This window comes from Mauremys reevesii, linkage group 9, assembly GCF_016161935.1.
Source record: "Mauremys reevesii isolate NIE-2019 linkage group 9, ASM1616193v1, whole genome shotgun sequence".
NCBI lineage: Eukaryota > Metazoa > Chordata > Testudines > Geoemydidae > Mauremys > Mauremys reevesii.
The window spans coordinates 79865302-79891089 of record NC_052631.1 but is presented as its reverse complement, the minus strand read 5'-3'; the positions used below and the strand labels follow the sequence as shown (position 1 = coordinate 79891089).

The window sequence follows — 25788 nt, the reverse complement described above, 5'->3', positions numbered from 1 at the left end:
TGTATTCTGTGCACTTCCCTGGCTTTCGTCGCTTAATTGGAGTGATGCCTTGAGGTCCCCTGGCACGGAGCGGAAGGCCGGTGGTGGCAGGCAGCCAAGGTAATTATGGTTGAATGGTCCTCTCAGAGTCCCTGAAGAGTCTTTACGAATCATTGGGTAACGGCTATAGTTCAAGAGAGCGCAGTCTTTGGGGAACTTGTATAATTACTGAGTTTTGAGCCCTCTCTGGCAGCACTTCCCTCGTTCCCCTTATCCCCTCCCCTGCCACCCTCTTTCTCCCACCTCCTCTCGGACGCTGTTTAGCCACATCGTTGATGGGAAGGGCCAGCGTGTACTATGTAATAACAAGCCTGCATTTGAACTCTTACTTGTAAGGGCAAAAAGGAATAACTGACCCACAAGGTGCTACTTATTTTCTAGATTGTGTCTGTCTTCCATTTTATCATTAGTAAATTTTATTCCTTGACTGAATGTCTGACTGTTTCCTAGGTGCTGCCTACAGATTACAGCCACACAACCAAACAAAACATTACATCTATCTATGATACTTACCTATCCCCCATTACCATGATATTTAAGCTTCTCCCAATCTTTAATATATTTATCCTTGCTGTAACCTGGGGAGGTAGAAAAGTAGTGGGAACAGAGGGACAGGAAATCTGTGGAATAACTTCAGGTCTCTGGAGTTATACGCTGGTGCCCTAACCACTGAACCATCCTTCCTCATGGTGTCAAAACAGTATCTGGCAAATTAGAAGCATGAGTTTTAATCAGTTGACAGTAGTATTCATGTGGGGAAGATCCCCCCAGGATTCTTCACCAGGAACATCAAAAGAAGAGCATGGCCCCCTGAGAACCCATAATAATTCTTACGCTGTGCATGCTGGCTCGGAACTTTGGGAGGATACTCATCCAGTGCAGACACATGCAATACAGCTCATAGCCATGCACCTCAATACTGAATCTCACTGTTTTTGTTTAAGGAGAATACAGCCACGTAGGCTACAATAGCACCAAAGTGCAAAGGCCTCTGAGCACCTTAACAGAAATAAATGCAAACGACATTACAATAAAAGAAAGGGAAAGTCTCATGACCCCCGGAGCTGGCAAACTAAATGATCAGCATAACCTTCTCCCCCTGAAAACAGCAGGGATGCAAGACTCCCAGAAGACTGACTCTTCTGTGCCTGGGGCATGGGTGGGGGAAAAGGGCAATGGTAAAATAGATAACAGGATGTCAGGCCCTTGTGAAATTGGGAAGGCAGAAGCATAAACTAAAGTAGCAGATGGCTCAGACAGCCAAGCAGCCTCTTCCTTCTGCTTCACTTCACAAACTGATTCCATTTGCCATTGCAGCCTTAGCCTCCCCTTCCTGTTTCTTCTGTCTTGAGGCCTGAACCCTGGGACTTGTGAGGCCAGATGTTCAGAAGTGCTCAGCACCCAGCAACACCCATAATCCAGCAGAGTTCTTTCAAAGATCTGGCCTCAGTTGTGAGTGATGAGCCCTTCTGAATATTCTGGCCATAATGGACATGAAACCATCTCACTGGGGACTGCTGGAACCAGCTTATCACAGTCCAAGAGCAGATTCCTTTGTGCTGCCAGCTCGTGCAGTTTGCACACAACTCCTGATGAGTGGTCCTGCAGATCAGGAACACCTTCCGCTTGGCTATTAAAGAGACCTGCTGGAGCAACCTTAACTGGGAGTGCACACAATCCAGAGACTGAAACTCTTTGTCTGTGGCAGGTCAGTGGAAATGCTGAGAGTCTCCAAATGTTCCATCCCCACTGTGTTCCTAGCGCTGATAGAAACTCTTACACTAGCAAGATGAGATGATGCTATTGCAAGGACAGCAACCTGGCCTGTTGTCTGGATTGCAGGAATAGAGAATAATTCTGAATCTATGGATGGCACGCTTAGGTATACTGCCAGTGACAACAGACCAGGAAGCACCAGCTCATTGTTGGACTATGCTAATAGAGGCTTATCTATGGGAAATCCAAGCACAACCAGGATGTCCCAGGGAGTCATAAGAGCCAAAGCTTCAACCTCCACAACTAACATAAGACTGTGTTTACAGAGTTTATTCAATATGAGGAGAAAAGGGGGTGGCAACCCACCACTCTGTGGGCCAGTTCAGGCCTGGTGCCTGGGGCACATCTGCAGCAAAGTCTGGGGAGTTGCATTTGTTTACTCCAGTTTGGAATTTGCCCCATATCTGCCAAAGAAAATGTGAACAGGGGAACAAGGTCCCTTGAAGGATTCCCTGTCCCAGGAAGTTAGGAGTTCAGGCCACAGTCTATATTAATGAACAGCAATCTTCATCCAGGGCCAACCAAGATCCCTCTCACAGCTTCATGAGGGCGGACAGAAAATGAAGCCACGTGCCTCCCCTTCTTTCTGTATGTCAAAGTTCCTCTTCTCCACCCACCAGAATGGGGCTGTGTGTGGGGAGGTGAGGTTGTATTGGCCATGATTTGTATTGCCTGGAGAGAGGTTTATTTTTTTCCTTACTTTCGAAGCTGCGTATTCGAAGGACAGAGTATTCAACCTTGGAGCCATGATGTAGAAACACCTTACGTCTTTGGCAGGATTTTCTCTGCACATTGACTCCAGAGAGATGAATTTTCTATTCCAAATCAGCAATCATGATTACAAAGATCCACGTCAGATACCACCAAAGAGGCTGTCCGCGTGGATAACAAAATTGTATTCAAGATCTCTCCTTTCCACACTCCAGGATTTTCTGGATCCAGGTGGCTTTCCCCACCCACATTCTCCTCACTTCATATTTCCGAACTTAAGGTCCCACCTTACTGCAGTCCCTGGCCAGTCAAGGATGGCAGGACAGGACTCTTTGGGGGAGACCTGCTAGCTGAGGTCTCTTAGCAAGCAATGAGTGGTACATTAAGAATTAGCCATGTATCCACTTACCTACCTAATCTGCCTAACCATTTCTCCCATGGTATCAGAGCACCTGAGAAAGGCGAAGGGATGCTGTGTGCACACAAAGGAAAAAGGAGAGCGTGTGAATCTAGTAAATGGGATTGGCTGGGGAACTACCTCTCAAAACATTCCTGGCTCTGCCTCTGCTGCTCTGTGGCAAGTCAATTAACTACTCCATGCCTTAGTTTCTCCATCTGTGCACTAGGGCTAAGGTTGCCTACCTGCCTCCTAGATGGTTGTGAGCAGTCATTTATTTTTCATACACTACTTTGGGTGCTTTAGATGAAGTATTCAAATATTAATATTGACACAAAAAAGTCCGATTCACATGCGTTCAAAAGAGGCGTTTTCACCTGGGGTTTCAGGCTGGAATTGCCTGTTGCAGGCAGCTCCTTGTAAGGATTAAAGTAAAAAAAGCATTTAAAAAAAGTAATTATAAACTGACTGGACTGTAGAGTGGTGACCCAAGCAAAGGTTGGCTAAGGTGCCAGGTACGAAGTCTCTGGAAATGCCCTGCCTCACTCATTAACAAACCCACATGCTTGAGTGTCGCTTTTCTCTTCCATTTCTAGTTTATGATGGTAATAACACCCTCAACACAGGGCAATTGCTGTGGTCCCTAAGATCCCTCTGTCACACCATCAGCTCCACCCAGCTGGTCATTAGTCCCTAGGAAATGCCCTGTACTACAATTATTATTGTTTCATTAAAATCCCCAAAATGCCAATTACACTCCATCATCCCCCCACACCCAGAGCAGCTCATGCCACAGTGCATCACCGGAGCCAGTATGAAGAGCTGCTTCCCCCACAGCCGCAGCTTTTCCAACGTGAGGGCTTGGTCACCAGGGCGGTGGCAGGGACAGAGCTCCTGCCAGTTACTTGGTCAGACAGGTGACACTGGAACCTCCCCCACTCCCATAGTTCACTGCCGGATCCCCAGAGATACACAGGAGGTCAGGGTCATATTCACAGAGGGCCTCTGCAGCCACACTGGCTGTGACTCCCTGCATTCAAAAGGGCCATATGGGGGACGTCTGTTGTCAGTGGCTGCCCTAGCATCCTGGGTGGAGGGAACATTGTGGAAACGCTAATACAGGCTCAGGCTATCTTGCCATTTGCTGGAACTCTCTATGGGGCCTGAGTCCATTCCTCCCAGCCCCATCCTGGGGCTGCCCACTGCCTCCCCTTCCTACTCAGTACACATCCTCCCCATGTGGACATTGGCCACCCTCTGCAAGGTCCCAAAGGGCGGGGCTGGGGATAGTGCGGCAGAGATGGCTGATGACCTCTATCTGTTGATATGGAGGCAGTGAGGGAGGCGATCCCACCCAACACCGTGGAGCATCTCCAGACAGTGTGCCTTTAGGGCCTCTGGTAGGTACCACATTGATTTCAGAGGTGAATTTGGCCTGGCGGTTCTTATAAACAAAGCATTTTCTATTGCAAGGATGAACATAAGTTAGGTCATTATGATACTTGGCTTCCTTCTTAATTTGCATATATAAATTCATTCACATCTCATGAAATCCTCACTTGTCTTCCCACTCCCTGCATAGGTGGCATCTCCCCTTAACTCTTTCGCTGCCATGCAATAATCCATGCAGCAAACACTGACGAGGGGGTTTGATGTTTGTTAATTATTAACACTGTAGATTGGAAGGGGCTGCTGTATTAGGGCCTAAGTAGCTCCTATGTGTTTCTGTCTCCTCAGACTTGATCAAAGCTGCAAATGTCACCTGCGGTCTTAACCAGTAGCAAATCTGTGCTGGATTGTGTACAGAACGGCTGTCTTGTACTAGGAAATGTTTGCTGCTCCTGTATGAGTGCTACACAGGCTCTTGTTTAGATTTACATTTCAGAAGGAACAGGCCTGCCAAGTTTAATGTTGCACATCTCATCTGCTTAGTGTATTTGCATACAGTTCACAGCAAGACAACATTCCAGCTCTGGGCTTTTTTGTTATTTCGTTTCTGCTGGGGTTTTTTCAGATGTTCTGTGCTGATGCCTTTCCATTCCCTAATTCCACTTCTCTGGCAGACGACACAGACTCTTATTCAGTCAAACCCTTTAGAGCTGTTCTTTAACGTCCATTGGTTTCAGGCGGATGTTGGCTTTTTGGGACAGTGTGGAGACCAAATGCGGAGAGAAAATAGCCCCCCCACTGCTGTGTACTGTCGCCGCAGGAGCGGTAGGATGCCTGCCGGGATTTTCAGCTCGCTGGGAGAGGTTTTCAACAGCAGGTGATAGATGCGATGACACGCTTTCGACCCATTTATCAAAGTGCCTGCAGGTCCCATTTCAAGGCTGGCAAAACAATAACAAATGCTGAGCAATGAAAATCCATGTATGCCATGATTGGAAAGTTTGTTTTAGTTAAAAATACGCAACATGCAAGCTTAGTGATGTAGCTTTCCTTCTCCTGCTGCTTCCCCTTTGAGCAAGGATTTGGGAGAGAAACGAGACATTCTAATACCCAGGAAAGAGTCCCTTCCTTCTCCCCCACCAGGATTTTGGAACAACCGGTGTAGAAGCAAATGCTGGATGAACTGTTCCAAGGGTTACAGCCAAGTTTTGCATACAAACCAAGAGTAGATATGAGTTTTCGGAGGTGTGAGGGAGACTTTTTTGGATGATTTTGCCTTTGTACCATTTCCATTTAGCTGGGCCATAGAGCAGAATAATCCCACCCACTTAACCCTGTCTAGCACCTTCCCCAAGTGCCGCAAAAATGTTATGCAGCGATTTCCTTTCGCATTAAAGCTGAAGGCGGGAGCGCCACCCAGAATTAACAGCACTGCAGCAGAATGGATATTAGCCTCTTACAGAGGGCTAGGAAAGGGAATTGAGTGCAAAAGATCAGACACTGAGATTCTCATTAACTTTTGCTAACACCTGAGTGACTGACAGACACTTGCCTTTTCAGATTATATTCTGCACATTTCCAGCCTCTGACCTTGGGTGCTCTTCAGCCTCTGTTTACTTAATATGCAATGTCACCAGAGCTTAGGCTATTCAGTGATGCAGGCTCATCTGAACTGTACTTAAACTGGAGCATCCAAACCCAGATGCGTATGTGAGCATCTGTGTGGAATTTCAGATATGCTGTCTGTGTCCTTAATTCCTTCTTCTATTTCTCTCTCTCTGTACCCTGCCGTCCTTAAACTGAGTGAATAGCGGAGAATTCAGGATTGCTAAAGGATTTACTGCTGCTTCTCCTCATGACATGCTCCCCTCTTCACACTTAGAAAAGCCAAGGCACAGACTGTAGGAGAAGCCAGCTGTAGTGCTAATGATGCCAGGCAAAATTTGCACACAGCTGGTGGCATACCTTTAAGGCATGACCTTTCTGGACACACTATGGCACTTTACGTTATGAGGTAACGGGTAAAATGCCTTTAGACACTGGCACATCTGGCCCATTGTTCAAAGTTCATGCTTCAAGAGCATCAGACAAAACTTGGCGAATTGTGTAATATGCATCATAAAGAGACAGGAGGATCTTGGCTAGTGCACTAGCATTTCTCCTCTGCAGGCCCAGATTCCAATATGCTTTATATTATACACGAGAATGACTGTGATAGGTTTTCATACCAGACTCTTCGGAACGTGCGTGCATTCAGCACATACCATTATGCCCACCTAACGCGAGTCGCAGTCTTTGCCGCAGAGAGAGGCTCAGCACTGGAACAGCAGATGCTGCAGCAGGTTGGGGCTGTGGGGGCACTAACAGCTATGTGAGGGGTCCAGGACTGGAATCAAAGGGGGTTCTACAGGTTGGGATTGAAGTGCATCAGCAGGACTGTGCATGGGGAGCCCAGGGATAACACAGGGCAGCAATGAGGTTCATTGGCAGAGAGAGAGAGAGAGAGAGAGAGAGAGAGAGTGCATGTGTGTGCGCACTGACCCCATGACCTGATCATGATGGGTCTGTAAGTTTTGTGTACAATATAATTTATTGGCTAATTGTGCTTACAGAGGTAATAATGGAAGTTATTGAAGCTGTAATGGGCAATAGGAGAATATAAATAATGGGTTAGTAAGCCTGTTTTATTGGTGTGAGGCCTAGTGTGAGAGGTTTGGTGGTAGTCATACTAAGGCTGGGGTTTTTTTTAGTTAACATGACATAGGCCTGAAGGATTTATAATCCAGGTCACAATTTATGCCTTCTCCTTCTGTGCGAGTAAACAAATGACCACAAGTTGCTCAAGTTAGAAGGGGCTTGGAGGCTTTTTGCAATATGGTAACTAGGCAATAACTATGTGGTTAGACCAAAACAATGTATAGGAATTATTAAGAATTGACTGGTGCAAGTTATTAATATTAATGATTAGACACTAAGGGATATCCAGAATGCCACATATAGATTATGGGTAGGTATTAATCTTGTTATGGTCACAGAAGATGATTAAAAACGGTTGTGTATTCAAATAGTTACATAAAGAAGGGGTTTTAAAAGATCCAGTCTAGTTCTCTAATTTTTGGGTACATTGGTTCCCCGAGACAACGTAAACAGAAGCAGGACCACCTCTTTAATGTGCTACGCTTACTTTTCCTTCCATCTTTGTTTCTAATGGTCTCCACAACGTAAGATTGTAAATATGAACAATACAAGAAACCACTTTACTGTATCAGAGGGGTAGCCATGTTAGTCTGGATCTGTAAAAGCAGCAAAGAGTCCTGTGGCACCTTATAGACTAACAGACATTTTGGAGCATGAGCTTTCGTGGGTGAATACCCACTTCGTTGGATGCTCATGCTCCAAAACGTCTGTTAGTCTATAAGGTGCCACAGAACTCTTTGCCACTTTACTATACTTATTTAAGTCTTATATTTATGTATATTGATTTTTCTGTATTAACTAAAGCCCCTAACTTTCTCTGTGTTCCACCAATCTTATCTTCCTAATTAACTCTAAGTAGCCACCTGAAAAGAAACCTGTTATCTGTGACAAGTGCATATTTCACTCCAATGAATAATTTTATAATTAGCTACATGTGTGTGTATTTTGGGACTGAACATTGGAGTAGCAAGTGTCTGGATTTCCCCCACAGCCATCTGTCTTCATTAGCTCTTTTCACTAATAGCAGCTCCTCCCAGATTTTTAATACAACCTTTTGGGGATGTGGCAGGTGCTCTTTAATCTCACTCACTAACAGACTTGCTGATGTGAAGCCTTTCCCCAAGTTCTTTTCTCTAGTCTTTGTTCCTGGTGTGGTTTGATATTTCTCTCACCTGCACTCACAGCCGCTCCAGGCTCCTCTCCACCTGCCCTGTCAGTCTCCTTAGTAGAACAGCAGCAGAATGTTAACCTTGTTAGATTTCCTGTTTGTCTTTTGTTCTTTCTTTAAAATCATCCCCCCTCCCCGCTGTGGCTTTTTGCTCTTCTGAAGCCAGGCTGTGATTGTTGGGAATCTTAGGAAAGGGATCTAATACAGCTTGAAAAGTGGAAAATGTTCTCTGTGATGCCAGGCCAACCTTTAGGGTGTGAATGGCCGAAACCTGCTGCAGGCAGCCTCTGGCACTGCAGGATTGGAGACAGAGCATTTACAGCTGTGATCAGGTTTCTTGTGCTAGCTGCCTGGACCCTCCTCACTCTGCACTATAAATAAAGATACAATGTCGACTTTGAAACCTCTCTTTCTATTTCCCTCCCAAACACACAGAAATCAAAGTTTATAAAGATCCATCTACTATATATTACAGGCCTGCAATAACAAGAGTGCAGTTGATCTTCATGATATAAGTGTTGGCTGTGAAACACACTTGGTCATGAACAAGCTGCCTTAACAGAATGTGTAGGGCCCAGGACTAGTGAGTGGAGTCGTGCACAGAGGAAAGACAAGCAAAGAGGCAGCTGTAGTCCTTTTGAGCAAGGAGACACTGCTAAAAGTCCCTCCCCCGGCCTAGGGAGGGGCTACTAAACCCAGAACCCAACCGAGTTTGGGGGACAACAAATGCAGTAACAGGAACAGGCATGGGGGTCAAGCGGCCAAAACTAGAGAACCAGAAGGGGACACTGAGCAGAGAACCCCGGACAGTGCCCATTGCTCCTCTAAGGCATTGAGAGAGCCGGTGGACGCTGCCCACAGGAACTCTGCCCGGATACATGAACAAAAAACAGCCCCACAGTTGCAGGTCCCTGCCTCTGCCAACCTCCTCTCCCTGGTGTTACGAATGGCCACCTTGGCCATGGCTAGGAGGAAGATGACAAGGTGGTCCCGTGACTTCCTGGGGCCTCAAATCGGGTGTGTGTAAATAAACAAGTGCAGGGAAAAGTGCAGCCAGAATGTCAATAAGAGATTCTGGAGGAGCCGGAAGACAAGGCAGGTAAGTGCTTTACTGAAGAAGTGAGAATTAGCGCTACAGCCAGCTGTCCTGGGATCTTTGATTAACTCTTTCTGTGCCTAGTGCACAGTGGGATGCTGTAGGTCAGGCATGAGGTGCATTAGAAGAGCTAACAGGGTTTGCTGACGATTCCCAGGACTGGACTAATCGGATGGAGAAAATAGCTCGCACTATGCCTAGCTCATAAATAAGTTGTTTTCATGAAAATGTATCAAATTAAAGTCTTTAAACTAACAGTAGTGAAAAGGCACTGGTAGCAAAACTGCTTCCCTTGTTGACATTGCAAGCTGTAAGATCCATCTCCGCTCAGCCTGTTAATTAAAGTTACTATGACGTCTCCTAAGACCTGGCTGTGTTGCTTTTAAGCATTCCTGTCATAGGTTAGTCAGCTCCACAGCCTTGGACTAGCCATGCATGTGGCTAATGAGAACAACCACATTTACATTAGCTAGAAAAAAAGGATTTAAACCTGCATGCTCCAGGCCATAAGCCAAGCACTAACTGATGGAGGCTAAGGAAGGAACATCCCCAGGGGGCTGGTTACTACATAACTGTCTAGTATGGAGTTTCTTGCACCTTCCTCTGAAGCCACTGCTAGTGCTGAAGACAGGAGACTTCACTAGTTGGATCCCAGAGCTGATCCAGTGCAGTAATTCCTAGGTTCCTAGAGTGCAGGACAACTGGCTGGTCAGAGGTACAAAAGCCAGAGGTTTAAACAGCCCTTTTGCCCATAGGCCCCCAAATAGGATGGTCCCACAGCCCATATATTAGGAACAAATAGCAAACTGTCCCTTTGGGGATCTGTGTCAGACCCCAGCTGCAGGGTCACAGAACCCAAGTGGCTAGGCAGAGAGTAGCTAAAAATGAAATTAGGAGGCTCCTGTCAGAAACAAACATTCAAAAGACCAGAGGCTTTTCTGTCTGTTGAGTCTGCAGCAGTTCGGGTCTGTATTTTTACCCCAGCCTGCCCCAAGGGATTATTTGAATATTAACACACCCTTCCCACTGACTGGATTTGTCCACCCCGTGGCTTCCTCCTCTCTCAGTTCCACTTCACTGCCCTTAGCAGTAACTGGTCTCAGCTGAGCCCAACTATGCTCCTCTCTCACAGGCTATGCAGTCAGTGCAGAGGAAGTTTTAACCCTAACCTTGCCAGGTGCACTCCAGCCCCCCTCCCCCCCAAAAAAACTTTTAAAAATAACTAACTAGTTCTCAAATCAACAAAGTACAAAGATGAACTAATTCACCCTCATTGTAGCATTTATGCATCCCCAAGCAGTGCAGCTAGGGTGACCAGACTGCAAATGTGAAAAATTGGGATAGGGGGTGGGGGGTAATAAGAGCCTATATAAGAAAAAGACCCCAAAATCAGGACATCTGGTCACCCTAAGTGTGGAGCTGGCTGCTTTCACATTTCCATCACTGCCCATGAACATGGAGTTTTCTACTGAGTGCACAGAGAACAAGAGAAGCACTTGTGTGAGTGACTATATCCTTCCTGCCCAGCTGCAAAGTATAGATGAGCAAGGGAAACAAAAGGCAAAACTCAGCCTGATAGAGCTCTGGAGACCTCCAGGAACCAGGAGTGATGCTGTCCCCTGCCCTCTGAGGCCTGCAAAGAAGGGAATAGGAAAACTGGTTGGGCAGAAGAACTGAGCCCATAATCTGTGCCCCAAAAAGTTCTAGAAAACTCAGCTAAGTATTTTAGGGCTACCCTCAAAATCACATAGCAACATCAGCAGGTGGAGGAGGCAGCTGCCTACTCAGGAAGCATATTACACCTGTGCTTTAGAGACAGAACTGTCTGACTCACACCCAGGTGCAACTCAAGTGTTGGTTTTAATCTGTAGAGCCCTTCAGAGTCTGAAGTTATCCAAGAGACCTGTAAAGACTTGCACAGAGGAAGCCATTTGCAGTCATTTTTGGGTTGGGGTACCCCACCATCTGAGGTCAACTGGGATTTACAACTCCTTGATTGATAGGTTGAGGGGTAGGAGTTGTGTGTTTTCTGCAGACAGCCCTCAGCTTTGGAGCTAGCTTTTTCCTTGTAGTTCCAACCAGCCTTTTGAGTTTTTGGACGTAATGCAAGATGCATCTGTTTGCTCAGGAATGTTTTTAGAGGGTGCTGGTTTAAGAGTGGAGGATTTCATCTAAGGATTCCAGTGGGAAATACTTTCAAGCATCTTTGGGTCATTCCGGAGCAGATTCTGATTTCAGTCACACAAAACCAGAGCAACTCCAATGAACTGACATTGGATAACTGAGTTCAAATTCCCTCCCAGTATGAATTTGGTTGCATACGTAGTCAGGGTTTCAAGGAGTTGTTGATCAGCACGGAACAGGTGAATGACCAAATGATCTGAAAACAAAAAATCCCCTGCACCTTTGAGCTTTTTGAGTGCCATAGGGTGCAGAAACAAAGGCTGAGAAATACTCAGCTCCTCAGCTGGTGTAAATCAGCATAATTAACTTGAATGGATCTACATCAGCTGAGGATCTGGCTAGAGAGGAAAGGCTCTTTTCAGTATATTTACAACAAAGCTCAGCTAGGGACAAAAAAGGTAAATCCTGCAGAGGAACAGCCAGGTCTCCTAAGATTTCTACCCCATAAAATGCCTTGAACAAGAAGCCCCTCTGAATTATTCCACCCTGTCCCCCTTCCTTTTGCATCCCTACACAGGGCTGTGAGCTATGCAAACATTGGGCTTCCTTCACTGTGCAGACCACTGCACCCCATCATCTAGCAGAGATCTGGGCCTTAAATACATGTGACTATGTAAATAAACCCAGTGTAGGCTGAGAAGCAGGGTAATGGCTGGGGAAGCCAGGCATGACCTCAGTGACATTTCAAATTAGTTCTGCTGCATTGGGCTGGGGCTTTGAAGGGATTTTGCTTTGGCTGAATGTGGCAAGAAACCTTAAAAAGCATCACGTGAAGAGTCTCTCTAGAGCTTCCATCCTCTCAGGATTAACATGCATGCTCAGTCCAGGTTAGGAAAGGTCGAGAGTTCAGCAAAATGATGCACACGGGAGGCAATGCTTGGAACCGTTCCATACTGAGTTGTGACTCCATCACAGCTGCACCGAGAATGACAAGCACCAGCTGAAATGAGTGGAACTCTGAGGGGGTGGGGAGGAGCTGTGTGGCACAGCCACATGAGGGCATGGAAAGCTGGTAGAAAGGAACCCTATCTTAGTGACCATGAGAAAATGGTCCATGTAAGGGTGTGGGACTCACCCCTGTGGCACCCCCCTGCTGGTCGTCTCCAGGAATTAGCTCTTCCTGCAACCTGGAGCACCCCCTGCAGGCTGGTGATCCACCTTACCGCTGGCCCCCACATCCCTCCCAGACCCCATGCCCTGTTATCTGGGGTGCTGCTCCCTGGCAGTAACCCCTCAGTCTTTGGGTCTCCCCTCTCCAGGGAACTCCCCCCAACTATCCCCACCTCACCTCAGTATACAGCTGCTGCCAGTCATTGTCTAGCCCCTGCGCCCTGGGGCAGACTGCAGTATCAGCCTACTCATCACTGGCAAGGAGGGTTTGGACCTGCTGCCTTTGCCTATCCCTGGGCTGCCCTCTGCAACCCCCAGTACCTAATAGCCCAATACTAGGCCATAGCCTAGGGTTTTCCAGGCTGGAGCTCCCCAGCTCCTCTGCCTTTCCCCAGCCCAGCCCAGCCTTGCTCCACTCTGGTACTCTGTCTCTAGCTCCCTGCAGCCAGGCCCTTCTCCCTCTACAGCCAGAGAGAGACTGTTTGCTTGAGCTTCTGGCTCAAGCCTTTATAGGGCCAGATGGGTCCTAACTGGGGCAGGGCCCCAGCTGAGCCTGCTTCCCACTCAGCCTGGGCTGTTCTCCCAGCCCTCCAGCCCTCTCCTCATCCCACTACAGTCCACAAGGACATTACAGGCTGAGTGTGCAGGGATAGCATCATCTGTGAGCAATTCTGCATAGGCAGGCCCATTTACTGTAAGCCAGAACACTAACCTCATGCCCCAGGGAGTGAGTGACTCCATGCGGTTTGTCTCATACCTTCAGGAGTCCTGCCAAGCTTCATACTAGTTGATTGTGTGATCATTTCACATCTCAAAAGAGGAGCAGAGTCAGCTAAGATGGAAGGCCTTCATGGACCATCCCAGTCCTGCAGAAAGCAGTGTAGTTCTGAACCACCGCTCCAGCATGGTGCTAAGAGGCCTTGTGCCCCACGGAGAGGAGAAGAATCCAAGCTCCTGCTCACCTGTGATCAATACAGATCCCATTGCACTTTTTACAAGTGAAAGGAGTGTGGCTCCAGCAATCTTGTCAGGTTCCTGCCTGAGTACACTCTACCTCCCAAATCCTCACTGCATGTTCAGCAGGATACAGAATTCTTCTCTTCTTCCTGTATTCAACTGTTGTATAGTGCTGTTGCAGTCTGCTAAATAGTTGTTACTTTCTTCTCCAGAAGTGGCTGCATTTCAGCAATAGGGGAAGTGAGCCATACAGCATGTGTGTACTGTTGTGTTTGTATATTGTGTACAAAAATATATTAAAGAATGGCAAGGTTGCAAAGTCCAGCATTCCAAAGATAGGAAATGCCTGAATTAAGATCTCCTCTGCAACTTTAATTCATCCCTTTGACATATGCATTATGATACAGTCTTTACTTAGCTGATAACATACTATTATTTCTACAGGACCACATCTCTGATACTAAGGCAAGCCCTTGTCAAATTTCAAGTCCCTGCTCCACAACCTCTCAACAAAATGGATGGAGGTATTTTGTCAACATAGCAAAACAATATATTTTCCCCTAATCTCATTCTGAAAAGCAGCTGAACTATTTTTGCTGAAATTTAAAATAGGGCTGTTGATTAATCGCAGTTAACTTACGCGATTAGTTCAAACAAATTAATCGCAGTTTTAATCGCACTATTAAACGATAGAGTATCAATTGAAATGTATTAAATATTTTTGATGTTTTGCTACATTTTCATATATGTCTTGTAATTGAAATGAAAGTGTATATTATTTTATTACAAATATTTGCGTTGTAAAAATGATAAAAGAAATAGTATTTTTCAATTCACCTCATACAAGCACTGTAGTGCCATCTCTTTGTTGTGAAAGTGCAACTTACATATGTAGATTTTTTTTGTTACACAACTACACTCAAAAACAAAACAATGTAAAACTTCAGAGCCTACAAGTCCACTCAGTCCTACTTCTTGTTCAGCCAATTGCTAAGACAAACAAGTTTGTTTACATTTACAAGAGATAATGCTGCCCGCTTCTTATTTACAGTGGGCTTGTCTACACTGGCAATTTACAGCTCTGCAACTTTCTCGCTCAGGGGGGTGAAAATACACCCCCCTGAGCGCAGCAAATTTCAGCTCTGTAAAGTGCCAGTATAAACAGTGCCCCAGCGCTGGGAGCTACGCCCCTCGTGGAGGTGGTTTTTTTAGAACAGTGGGAGAGCTTTCTCCCAGCACTCTGCCACGACCACAAAAGCCACGTTATGGCAGCACTTTAGTGTTGCGAGTGTAGACTAGCCCAATGTCACCAGAAAGTGAGAACAGGCATTCGCATGGCACTTTTGTAGCTGGCATTGCAAGGTATTTATGTGGCAGATAGGCTAAGCATTCATATACCCCTTCATGCTTCAGCCACCATTCCATAGAACATGCTTCCATGCTGATGAAGCTCATTAAAAAAAATAACGATTAAATAATTAAATTTGTGACAAAACTCCTTGGGGAAGAATTGTATGTTCCCTGCTCTGCTTTACCTGCATTCTGCCATATATTTCATGTTATAGCAGTCTCGGATGATGACCCAGCACATGTTGTTCATTTTAAGAACACTTTCACTGCAGATTTCACAAAACACAAATCAGATACCAATGTGAGATTTCTAAAGATAGCTATGGCACTCGACCCAAGTTTTAAGAATCTGAAGTTCCTTCCAAAATCTGAGACGGCTGAGGTGTGGAGCATGCTTTTAGAAGTCTTAAAAGAGCAACACTCCAATGCGGAAACTACAGAACCTTAACCACCAAAAAAGAAAATCAACCTTCTACAGGTGGCATCTGATTCAGATGATGAAAATGAACATGCGTCAGTCTGCCCTGCTTTGGATTGTTAGCAAGCAGAACCTGTTATCAGCATGGATGCATGTACTCTTGAATGGTGGTTGAAGCATGAAGGGACATATGAATCTTTAGTGCATCTGGCACGTAAATATCTTGCGATGCTAGCTACAACAGTGTCATGAGAATGCCTGTTCTCACTTTCAGGTGGCATTATCTCCTGCAAATGTAACCAAACTTGTTTGTCTGAGTGATTGGCTGAACAAGAAGTAGGACCAAATGGAGTTGCAGGCTCTAACATTTTACACTGTTTTATTTTTAATGCAGTTTTTGTACATAATTCTACATTTGTAAATTCAACTTTCACGATAAAGAGATTGCACTACAGTACTTGTATTAGGTGAATTGAAAAATACAATTTCTTTTGTTTTTTTTTACAGTGCAAGTACTTGTAATCAAAAATAAATATAAAGTGAGCACTGCACACTTGGTATACCATGTTATACTTGAAATCAATATATTTGAAAATGTAGAAAACATCCAAAATATTTAAATACGTGGTATTCTATTAGTGTGATTAATTGTGATTAATATTTTTAATCATGATTTTTTAAAATCTCTTGATAGCCCTAATTGAAAATAAATAAATAAATTCAGCCTGAGGCAGATGGCTAGTATGTCAGATTTCCACCTGAACAGATAAAGTTGGGCAAAAGTGTAAGCAACTGAAAACAGAGTTTTATAATGGAAACTATCTGGCAACCCTAACTATAGACATTTCTATCTGCGCCACCTCTAATACACATATAGTCACAGTAGTCTGTGAAGTGTATTGGGATCATTTAAGATGTGAGAGCCTATGTACTTATGTAACAGGTTGCAATACTGAACACAGCTTGGAGAGGGGAGAGAGAGAGACACACACACACACATGCAGGGTCCTACACAGTCTAGTCTGCCAGTGACGGACATTGACAAGGATGCCATTATAAGCATGAAACCAGATGGCATTAGTAAGATTAGCTCAAATGAGGGCCGTGCCTTAGGCAAACCTGCATATTTTTAACAGGGCCACAGACCATTCATTCACGGCTTATCCTGCTTTCCTTTGAATCCTTCCCATTTTTCTGTCTTGACATATTTGTTTTCTTTCCTTATTAAAAGACTATTAACAGTCTGATTAATGGAGAAACACTGGTGGGATTTGTTTCTCAACCACCAAGTCTGATGCAGAACAGCCCCTGTTTGAAATAATTAGTTGGCTGGAATTGTTTGACAGAGGGAAAAGGCTGCCCTCCCCATTTACTCCCCCCCCACGCCTGCCCGTGGATAGGGGCTGCTGAGGGCAAGTACATATGGCAGTAATTTCATGGCACAGTCTGTCTGTCAGTCAGTCTGTCAGTACTGTGTCACTGGAAAGATCTTTAACAGCAAAACATGTTAAGCAGGAAGAGCTAAGTTCTGAGGTGAAATGAAAAGGGCTGTAAGTTACACATTGCTAAGTGGATCTACAGAGTATAAGCTAGCATAAAAGTTCTCACACAGTACAGGACTACGTCACTGGCATTTCACCAGTGTAAGAAAAGACAGATTTTTCCTTGGAGAGTCTGGAAGAAGGTCTACATGCCACCAGTTCCCTTATTCTCCTTTGCACTACTGTACATACCGCCGGTGAATTTGGCCCTTGGTGTCTACTCAGGAGTGTCCTTGGCATCTTTGATTTCATATCTGTCATGAGACAGCTGGTTGGGCCCTGGTTCCCACCCTTGCCCACGGTATTAGTCAGATCTGGTTTCCCTCTAGTCCCTTAGCCTGAGAGGCACACAAACCACCAGCCAGGGATGCATGTCCACTTCCTTCTCACCGGAGCAGTTCCAGGTGCATCTCCCACCAGGGAACAGAAGTCTTCAGGGTCAAAAAAGCAGCATTCCCCACCTAAAACCCTTACAACTATGACCCTTCTTTGTCTCTCTCATGTGGCAAGACCATACATAGAAGTTTCTTGGTCTATCACTACCTCTGAGCTAATAGAGCTGATCTTTGGCTTATGATGCCCCAGGTTTCATCCCTGCAGCTGACCAGTCCAGGGGCATCTGTAAATTACTTTGAGCGACTTCACATCCATGGAGGGCCCTATGGCTGTAGCAAGCATGTGCTCCCAGCTAACAACCCTCAAACCCAACTATCTTGGGTTCCAAATCTTCCCCCAGAGACATCCTTGTCTGACAGGAGGCCAGGGGACGTCACTTCCTTAGGTCCCTCTCAGAGACTCAGCAACCTAAAGAGGATTATCCCAGGGTATCAGGCAGTTTCCCTTGGGATGCTGGGATCAGCTCTGGGTAGACATGAGATTCATTCCTTTACACTGGTCCATTTGTGACCAGGCTGGAAATAGCATATGGTCAGCCTTTCCCAGGGGGGAGCAGCACTTCAGCTGCAACCCAGGATAGATGCAGCTGCAGATGAAATGAAAAACAACCCCTATTATCCACCTATTTCCTCTCTCAGAGGGCCAGGTTGTGACCTTGAACTTAGCTAAAGATTCAGGCTGGTTGGTCATTGTACCTCCTCATAACTGTGACACTGCCTTGCAACGCTGGAGGACTCTTGCTCTTCTGGTGAGCTGGGGTGAGAGCGGGTGTGGGCATATCGGGACTGTAACCTGCAAGTTATGGTAGGGTAGTGACCGAGGTGAGCCATATTACCTGTGTATGCCTCTTTTAGAGAAAGCACCCATTATCCTTCACCATGCCTTCATGGCAGTGCTGTTAGTCCTCGCTGTCACAAGTGCTACATTCAAAGGCAAGCTACTAGGCGCACAGAAGAACGTTATGCTCTGGCAGTTGAAAGTTGAGCTGAGAGGATTCCATCGTATCCACCTGAATCTCTCTGGTTCCCCAGAAGCCCTCTGCCCACTGATGTCACTGGTTGCTCCAAAGCTACCTCACTAATGGCCCGCTCCACCCATACAAAATGTTCTGGTGCTGGGCTTCCCTCCAGGAAGGTGGCTGCACTAGCTGGATCTGCCGCTGCCGGGGTACCGTTGGTGCTACTGTTTGGGGATGGAGTGGTATTCAATTGACTTAAAAGTCACATGTAAGCCTTTCTTAAAATCCCAGAAAATTCAGTCACGGAGGAGGGATAGCTCAGTGGTTTGAGTATTGGCCTCCTAAACCCAGGGCTGTAAATTCAAGCCTTGAGGTGGCCATTTGGGGATTTAGTTGGGGATCAGTCCTGCTTTGAGCAGGAGGTTGGACTAGATGATCTCCTGAGGTCCCTTCTAACCTTGATATTCTGTGATGAAAAGTGATAAATGACCCACCACTCATTTTTGTAGACCAGGGGCCAGATTCATTCTGGATAGAAAACAGAGCCCATGGGCATTGCACCTCCTTATACTGTGGGTGCATTTAATACTGTGATCCTGATTTTCCATGAACATATGTCATAGAATCATAGATTGTTAGGGTTGGAAGGGACCTCAGGAGATCATCTAGTCCAACCCTCTGCTCAAAGCAGGACCAATCCCCAAATCCCTCAGTGCCCCCCTCAAGGATTGAGCTCACAATCCTGAGTTTAGGAGGCCAATGCTCAAACCACAGAGCTATCCCTCCCCCCTTGTTCTCTGTGCACAGTGTCAATGTCATTTATCTCTGTGCACAGTGGGTGTAAAATGCAATCATATTGGGATACTCGATTCATTTACACTGGTGGTAGCAGTGTACACTGACTTTAAATGGCTGAACAACAGGATGCGATGCAAGGCAGTGGTGAATCAAGCCCTGTAGGTTTGCAGCACTGCATAAAGGAAGGAGGAGTGTGTATTTCAGTAGCTTTGGCTTGCAGAGCAGTTAGCAATTGGGGAAGATGAATCCCTGAGTGACTGCAAAGAGGAATGGGCCTGGGCTTGCAGCCTTCTGAAAGTCCTCCAAGACCCTTGCCACTCCTTCTAAACGGGGATTATTTTGTCCTCTGAGAATGGCTTAAGCACTAATAAAAGCCATTAAAAATTAATTTTCCACGCTGTCTGTTGGAGTTTCTTCCATCCCTGGAATGCACTCAACAAGCAGAACTGATAAGCAAAACCCAAACGACGTCTTCCATGCTAATGATTCTTTCCCCTTTGCCTCCCCCATCACACAGGCGCGCCCACACCAGCCAGGATTTCATTATTAGGAGCTGCTGTGCAATTATTAAAATTCCATCTTTCTTCCTTTCTTATAAAAAGGAGATTTTGTTGGCAGCTCATGCTCCTGAAAAACAGCACGTACTAAGGAAATTATATATATATAGACGCACACACTGCGTCTCTGCCTCTTTGATAGGTCTTTCTGCATCTCCACAGTGCCAGGAGGGAGTTTTGCAGAGGGTAAAGTGTGCAGAAGGAGAAAGGAGCAAAGGAAACAGAAGGGTCCCAGGGTCAGCCATAGGGCTGTGCGACACAGTTCTGCACAGAAAGTAAAACTAGCTCGGTTGGACTTTTCATTATGTGTTTGAACAATCCCTGCCCTGGGCCAGAAACGCTGCAGGAGGCAAAAAGGGAATCTCTAGTATCCCCATTTGGCCAGCTCTAGGACCGATGTTAATGTCCTCTTTAGCAGTCTGCAACCTGCTCCTTCATACAGAGGGAAAGTCTGCTGCCGTGATGTGAGGTCTCTGCATTTCAGAGAAGGTGGAAATAGAGGTATTGTCCTTTCAGCATTGGCCTTTGGCCTGCACAGTTTAGTAGCAGATGTGAGTAAGTAGCAAGCAGGAAGTGTGAACAAAAATGTCTTTTTTACTTTGCAGAAGAGTGGAAAAAACGATGATATTTCATGCACACAAGCTCGCTCAGGAAATAGAAAAGGCCTTGAATTCCCTCGTGTAGCCAGAACAGACACTGTTGTGTCCCAGTTCCTGAGATTCTTGAGTAAATAGAATATGACTCTAAAACAACAAAGATCAGAGGTGGGTTAAGAACACTGTCCCCATTTCTACTGATAGAAAAACCGAGGTGCAGAGAGTAGAAAATGGCTTCCCCTGGCCGCACAGTCGCATTGTGACGAGTGCTATAAGCAAATCTCCCTGGCATAAAATCCCCATTACTGCCGGTTTGGAAAATAAAGATGAGTTTTTGTGTGTGTGAGTGAGTGAGGGGAGGATATGGCAAAAGTTGGTTTTGCAGACGTGGCAAACTTTCTCTTTCCCCCCGACACCCTCCCAGGAAGGGAAAGCAACTGGCTGGGCCCAGCTTTCTCACCCACTACCCCGCTAACTCCTTTGTAAAGACCTAGGGAGGGTGTACAGCCAGGGAAAGGCACAGATACCCTATTCCCAGCCATCACCATTTCTGAGGCTGCCTCATTCACCTTGGAGCCACCCAATTAAAACTAATTAGCTTTTCCGCCATAAAACCCCAAAGAGGGAATGGAGAAAAGCCTCCTGCCTTGGACAGTAATGAAGTTAAATAGATATTTATTTATCCTTTTATTAGACAAACCAATTATAATTTTACGCTTGAAAAAGCTAATTTTTAAATGTGGTGTCTGAGCATATGTATATACTAATGTAATATATAGCCAGACGTGGCCTATAACAATCCTGCCTCATTAACAGCATGGTTAGGGTTATATTTAAATATACTCTAATGCACCCATTCATAAAATGATAATTAAAACTAAGCTGAAATGAAGCTATTAAGATTAAAATCTCCTTTATGTATAGCCTCTGTTTTTCTTTTGGAATGATAAAACCTGGAGTAATTGCCAGTGTCGGGTGAAGTTTTGCTTTCCCCACTGCTCTGGCCCTCTGCGCCTGGGAGATTAAATGTTGCTCTTTCCCATAGATTTTGTTATTGGTCTGATAAAAGATATTCTGCACCTAGGTAAATCTATACATGAATATATGCATGGGTTTGTTTAATGTATATTTAGTGCTGGTGAAAGGTGCCATATTGGCAGCCCTGGAGATTGAAAGGGCCTGCCTGTCACTTGTTTCCTTTCTGCATTTGGGTAGGAACAGAGAGGAGCAGTATTCTCCAAATGCTACCTGCCTCAGCACTGCTCTAACTTACAGTCTTCTTCCTGGGGCCTCTGGAAGCAGAGAATGCTCATAATGCTCCAGCCATGTCTCTAAGATATCCCTACAGTGGGGCTGGGAGGGCCACGTCAAACCCTCATGCTCCTTCTACATCTGCCACAGAGCCTCCTTGCACCGGCAATATTCTTAGGGGGCTGTTTTTGCCCACTTTGAGGCCTAAGGGGGCATTAGGGCAAACGAGGGTCAGGCCAAAGGTCTCTAGATAGCCCCAGTACGGGAAATGCAGTGTAAGCTTCTCCCACCAACGTGCCTTCTTACCTGCCCTGAGGGGAGAGCTCCTAGGTCTGGGAGAGCAGTCTATTCTCCACAGAGCATTTAGTCCCTGGCCTCGTTGTTCAGGGGCCAATGAGAGGGACATTTAGCGCAGGCTGTGGTGGTGGCTTTTGTGACGTGGACACGCATCCTGCTAGGAACTGACTGACACTGCCAACTTGTCTTGTATAGGGGCCACTGAATAGTCATCAACTGCCAGTCACTATAAGCTGTGGATGCATAGGCGTCGATTCTGTGGGTGCTCTGGGGCTGGAGCACCCACCGGCAGCTCCCCTATCAGCCCAGCAACAACAAACCAATGAACACAGCCCAGGGCATATGAATAACCCTACAATAACAAGCCAATCAGCCCTACAATAACAAACTAATAACTATAGTCCAATGCCTCAAGAATGACCCCACAATAACAAACCAACACGTACATAACTAATAGAGAAAAAACATTCCTGTGAGACAAGAAATTTTGGGTTCAAGTTTCCAAAGGTCTATTATACACTCCAGCAGGTGAAGCAAAAATGCTTTAAAAATGCTAACAAAATACCTGGATAGTGAGTCTGTTAAAGAAAAAAGAAACAGAGAAAAGCTTGTAGTTACACAATGTGTCATTTTAAAATCTGCGACAAAAGGAATAAGAGAAATGATAATTAAGCCACGCTGGCTCTCAGCATTTGCAAATGCCTAATTGGAAGCTGGAGGCAACTGGTAATGAAGGGGTTTGGTTTTGGTTTTCTTTCAATAATCAAATGTTTAGTGTGTCTGCTCCAGGGAAGCTTCGCCTTCACCTTTCTCTCCAGGTCAGTGACCAGGCTGGCTTGGAGCCAGAAGCACAGAGTATCTTGGGAGCATAGATCCACTGCATGCTCAAATGATCTCTTCCCAGCACAGACATTGAAGGGGCAGGTCAGTGCACAGAAAACAGAGCCCACAGGACTGGTAAGAGTGTTTCAATCTGGCAGCTGCATTCCTCAGTCATCCGCAGCATTTGATTCCCCATAAAGCACCGTGTCTGGGTCAACAGGCAGCATCCTGGCCTCTGGGGCAAAAAGCCATGAATTCAAGTCCCTGCCTGGGGCCAGGGTTGCTTTCCAATGCTGACAATATAGGGTAGCACTTCGCAGAGATGCTTAGCTGAGAGCCTTTTGAAGCACCTCGGTAGGGCTGCCCAGGGACCAGTTAAAGATCTGTAGGGAACTTGTTGTACAACGTGAGAGATAATCCTGTAACAGTGTCTGATGTCCAAGTCCCTGTGTGAGCTCTGGTTGAGCACTGAATGGCTGCCACTGACTCTTTGCCCCCACGGTTAGACACTGCCCTGCCAGGATCTGACTTGCGGCTATGAAGATACCTCAAGCATGAAGAGCACTGTATTAACCAAATGCTATTCTGAATGGGCACCTGCAGGTCAGGGCTCAAGCCAGCTTGAAGTCTTACGTGATATGAGTTTGATGGTCTCAGCTCAGCCCACAATAGACTTGTCAGGCTGGTATCTCTTTGCATAGGAAACTGTGGTGGTGGGAGAACTCCCTCTAGACCTTACAGAGTGTGGAGTCCAGACATAGCAGTGTTGTAATCATTCTTTGCCCAGGATAGCGAAGCTCTTGCTTCGCTTATCTGACTGCATTTGTCCTATGGGAAATAACAGGGAATTAAAACTTTCACTGATGCCTTGGGTTTTACAATTTGCACAGACTTGCTGCAGCTGATCTCATGGAACTCGTATGCCTACCTCCATTTTCCTTCCCTGCCCTCATCTCCCCACAACTATCGAGCACTCCTCTGCTCCTGGTCACTCTTGGCGAGAGAGCCTTCTCCTCTGCAGCTTCTGGAACAGCACGTCTGCACCTCTCTGGCTCAGCAGCTCTATTTCATTTTCAAATCTCCTTTGCCTCTTCCTCTTGGCTTCACCCGTCTTCGGCTCTCATTTATTACTAACGTTGTCACTTGCATTATTCAGCCCCGTAGAGCCTTTTGGAATAGAGTTTGTAAGAATGAAGACAGACCAAATTAATTGTGTTTGCATGGAGTCTGATGAAAAGCAGAGAGACCATGCCAGGCCTTGCAGCCGGATGTCACTGACTGGGGCGCAGCTAGCACGATGCTGTAACGCAAACCGACTTTGATTTTCTTCTAGACCATCGTTATTTCTACATGTTCACCAAATAGTTTAACTACATAATTATTAGGTTATGGATTGTTTGGGAACTGTTTGCTTGGACTATTTGCTATTTGCATCATGTGGTGGATTACCTCATTCACATGGCATTGCCTATCACTCCTTCACTTGATGAATGAATCCTTAGAAGCAGATATTTAATGTGGCCAGCATAACAAACAATCCTTCCCCGCCTCCTCTCCCAAAATGTACGTTCTCTTATAGGAATTTTTGGATCATGCTTGAAGCTTCTGGGATTCACAGACTTTCCCACAAGTACTCTGTGGTTGTACAAATCCTCACAAATACCCATTAACAGCCCATGAGCAGTAGGAAACAACTCAGAACTTGTATTGGTCAAAATATGACTAATCAGGTTTTCACTGTGAGACCAACTCTCCTGCCTTTGCAGGGTTATTACCCTGCCGTACAAAGGCTTTCACTGCAGTGGGCACTGTTGCTACCCAGACATGCTGGCCACCACTTCCCGCAGCTCCCACTGTCCGGGCACGGCGAAACACGGCCGCTGGGCCTGCAGACAGTCAATGTAAACAAATTGTCTTGCAGCCTGCCAGCGGATTACCCTGACGGGCCACATGTGGCCCATGGGCTGCAGGCTGCCCACCACTGCTGTATATGATGGAAACCACTTCAGCCCAGGGGCTGTGGCAGCACCCCCAGTTCCACCACCTATGCCTAATTTACAGGGTTGTTGAACAGAAAAAAAGCTGAATAGTAGGTGTGACGTTCTGTACCTCAGGGGAACACCCTGCGCCCCCATGTTCATCCTTATAATATGATTGTGTGGTATCCAATGCAAAGTTTGTCATGTTGGGTGTCTTCGGAAGGCTCATGATGCACTGAGCATTGTTGTTATAGTAATGTTATAGTAATGTTATAGGTTATGAGGCTGAAAAAGTGTCCTCATGGCTTAAAGCAAGCTCAGACAAAGCTCTCCAGGTACAGAGTGACAGTTCATACCTCATCAGGTCATGTATGGGACAAACCCAGCCCAGCCTCACAGGAACAAAGGACACTGGCCTAGGCAGCAACAAAGGATCTGTTGGACTCTTGAGTGAGTCACCCCCCTTCCCTTGGTCAGTCAGGGACTGAGATGAGGTAATGCTCACCTGACCCTGAAGGGGTGTGGGGCAAAGCCAAGAGGGAAGAAAGAACATGATAAAAGGGAGAGACGTTTACCATGATCTTCCTCTCTCTTCCACCTCCATCTACAAACATCACCACCAAGCGACTGAAGCACTGATCAAAGGGGCGAGCCTGGCTGAAGGGCCATCAGCCAGTCTGTGGTGAGAAGCATCTAAGTTTGTAAGGGCACTGAAAGTGTTAAGATCAGCTTAGAATGCGTTTTGCTTTTATTTCATTTGACCAAATCTGACTTCTTGTGCTTTGACTTATAATCACTTAAAATCTATCTTTGTAGTTGATAAATTTGTTTGTTTATTCTACCTGAATCAGTGCGTTTGGTTTGAAACGTGTCAGAGACTCCCCTTGGGATAACAAGTGTGGTACATATCAATTTATTTGCATAGGCTTGCAACGTCCAGCGGTCATAACTGGACACTGCAAGACGGAGGTTCTTAGGGTTGTGTCTGGGACTGGAGATATTGGCTAGTGTCATTGGGTTGCACAATCCAAGCAGCGGCTGGCCAAAAGTGCCCAGTCATGTAGCTGGGAGCAGCTTACATGCCAGAAGCTGTGCATGAACAGCCCAGGAGTGGGGGTTCTCACAACAGAGGAGGGTAAGACTGGCTCCCAGAGTTGAGGATTGGAGTGGCCTAGCAGACCACCGGTCCTGATAACACCGGGGAACATCACAGTAGGTCACCTTCTGAGTTGGCCAAGCAAGTCAATGTTCCTATCCCATTAGACCATCGATGCAACTTGCTCCCCTCTAAGTCAGGGTCA

At 46.0% G+C, this 25788-nt stretch overlaps 1 long non-coding RNA gene across 1 annotated transcript; it reads right to left on the bottom strand.

Moving 5' to 3' along the window:
• Positions 1 to 4796: 4796 nt before the first annotated feature.
• LOC120372276 lies at positions 4797 to 18221 on the bottom strand. The gene is made up of 2 exons (XR_005584829.1): positions 18065 to 18221; positions 4797 to 5253 (listed from the first exon to the last, which is right to left on the bottom strand). It is a non-coding gene; the product is annotated as an uncharacterized LOC120372276 (long non-coding RNA).
• Between the last annotated feature and the right edge of the window lie 7567 nt (positions 18222 to 25788).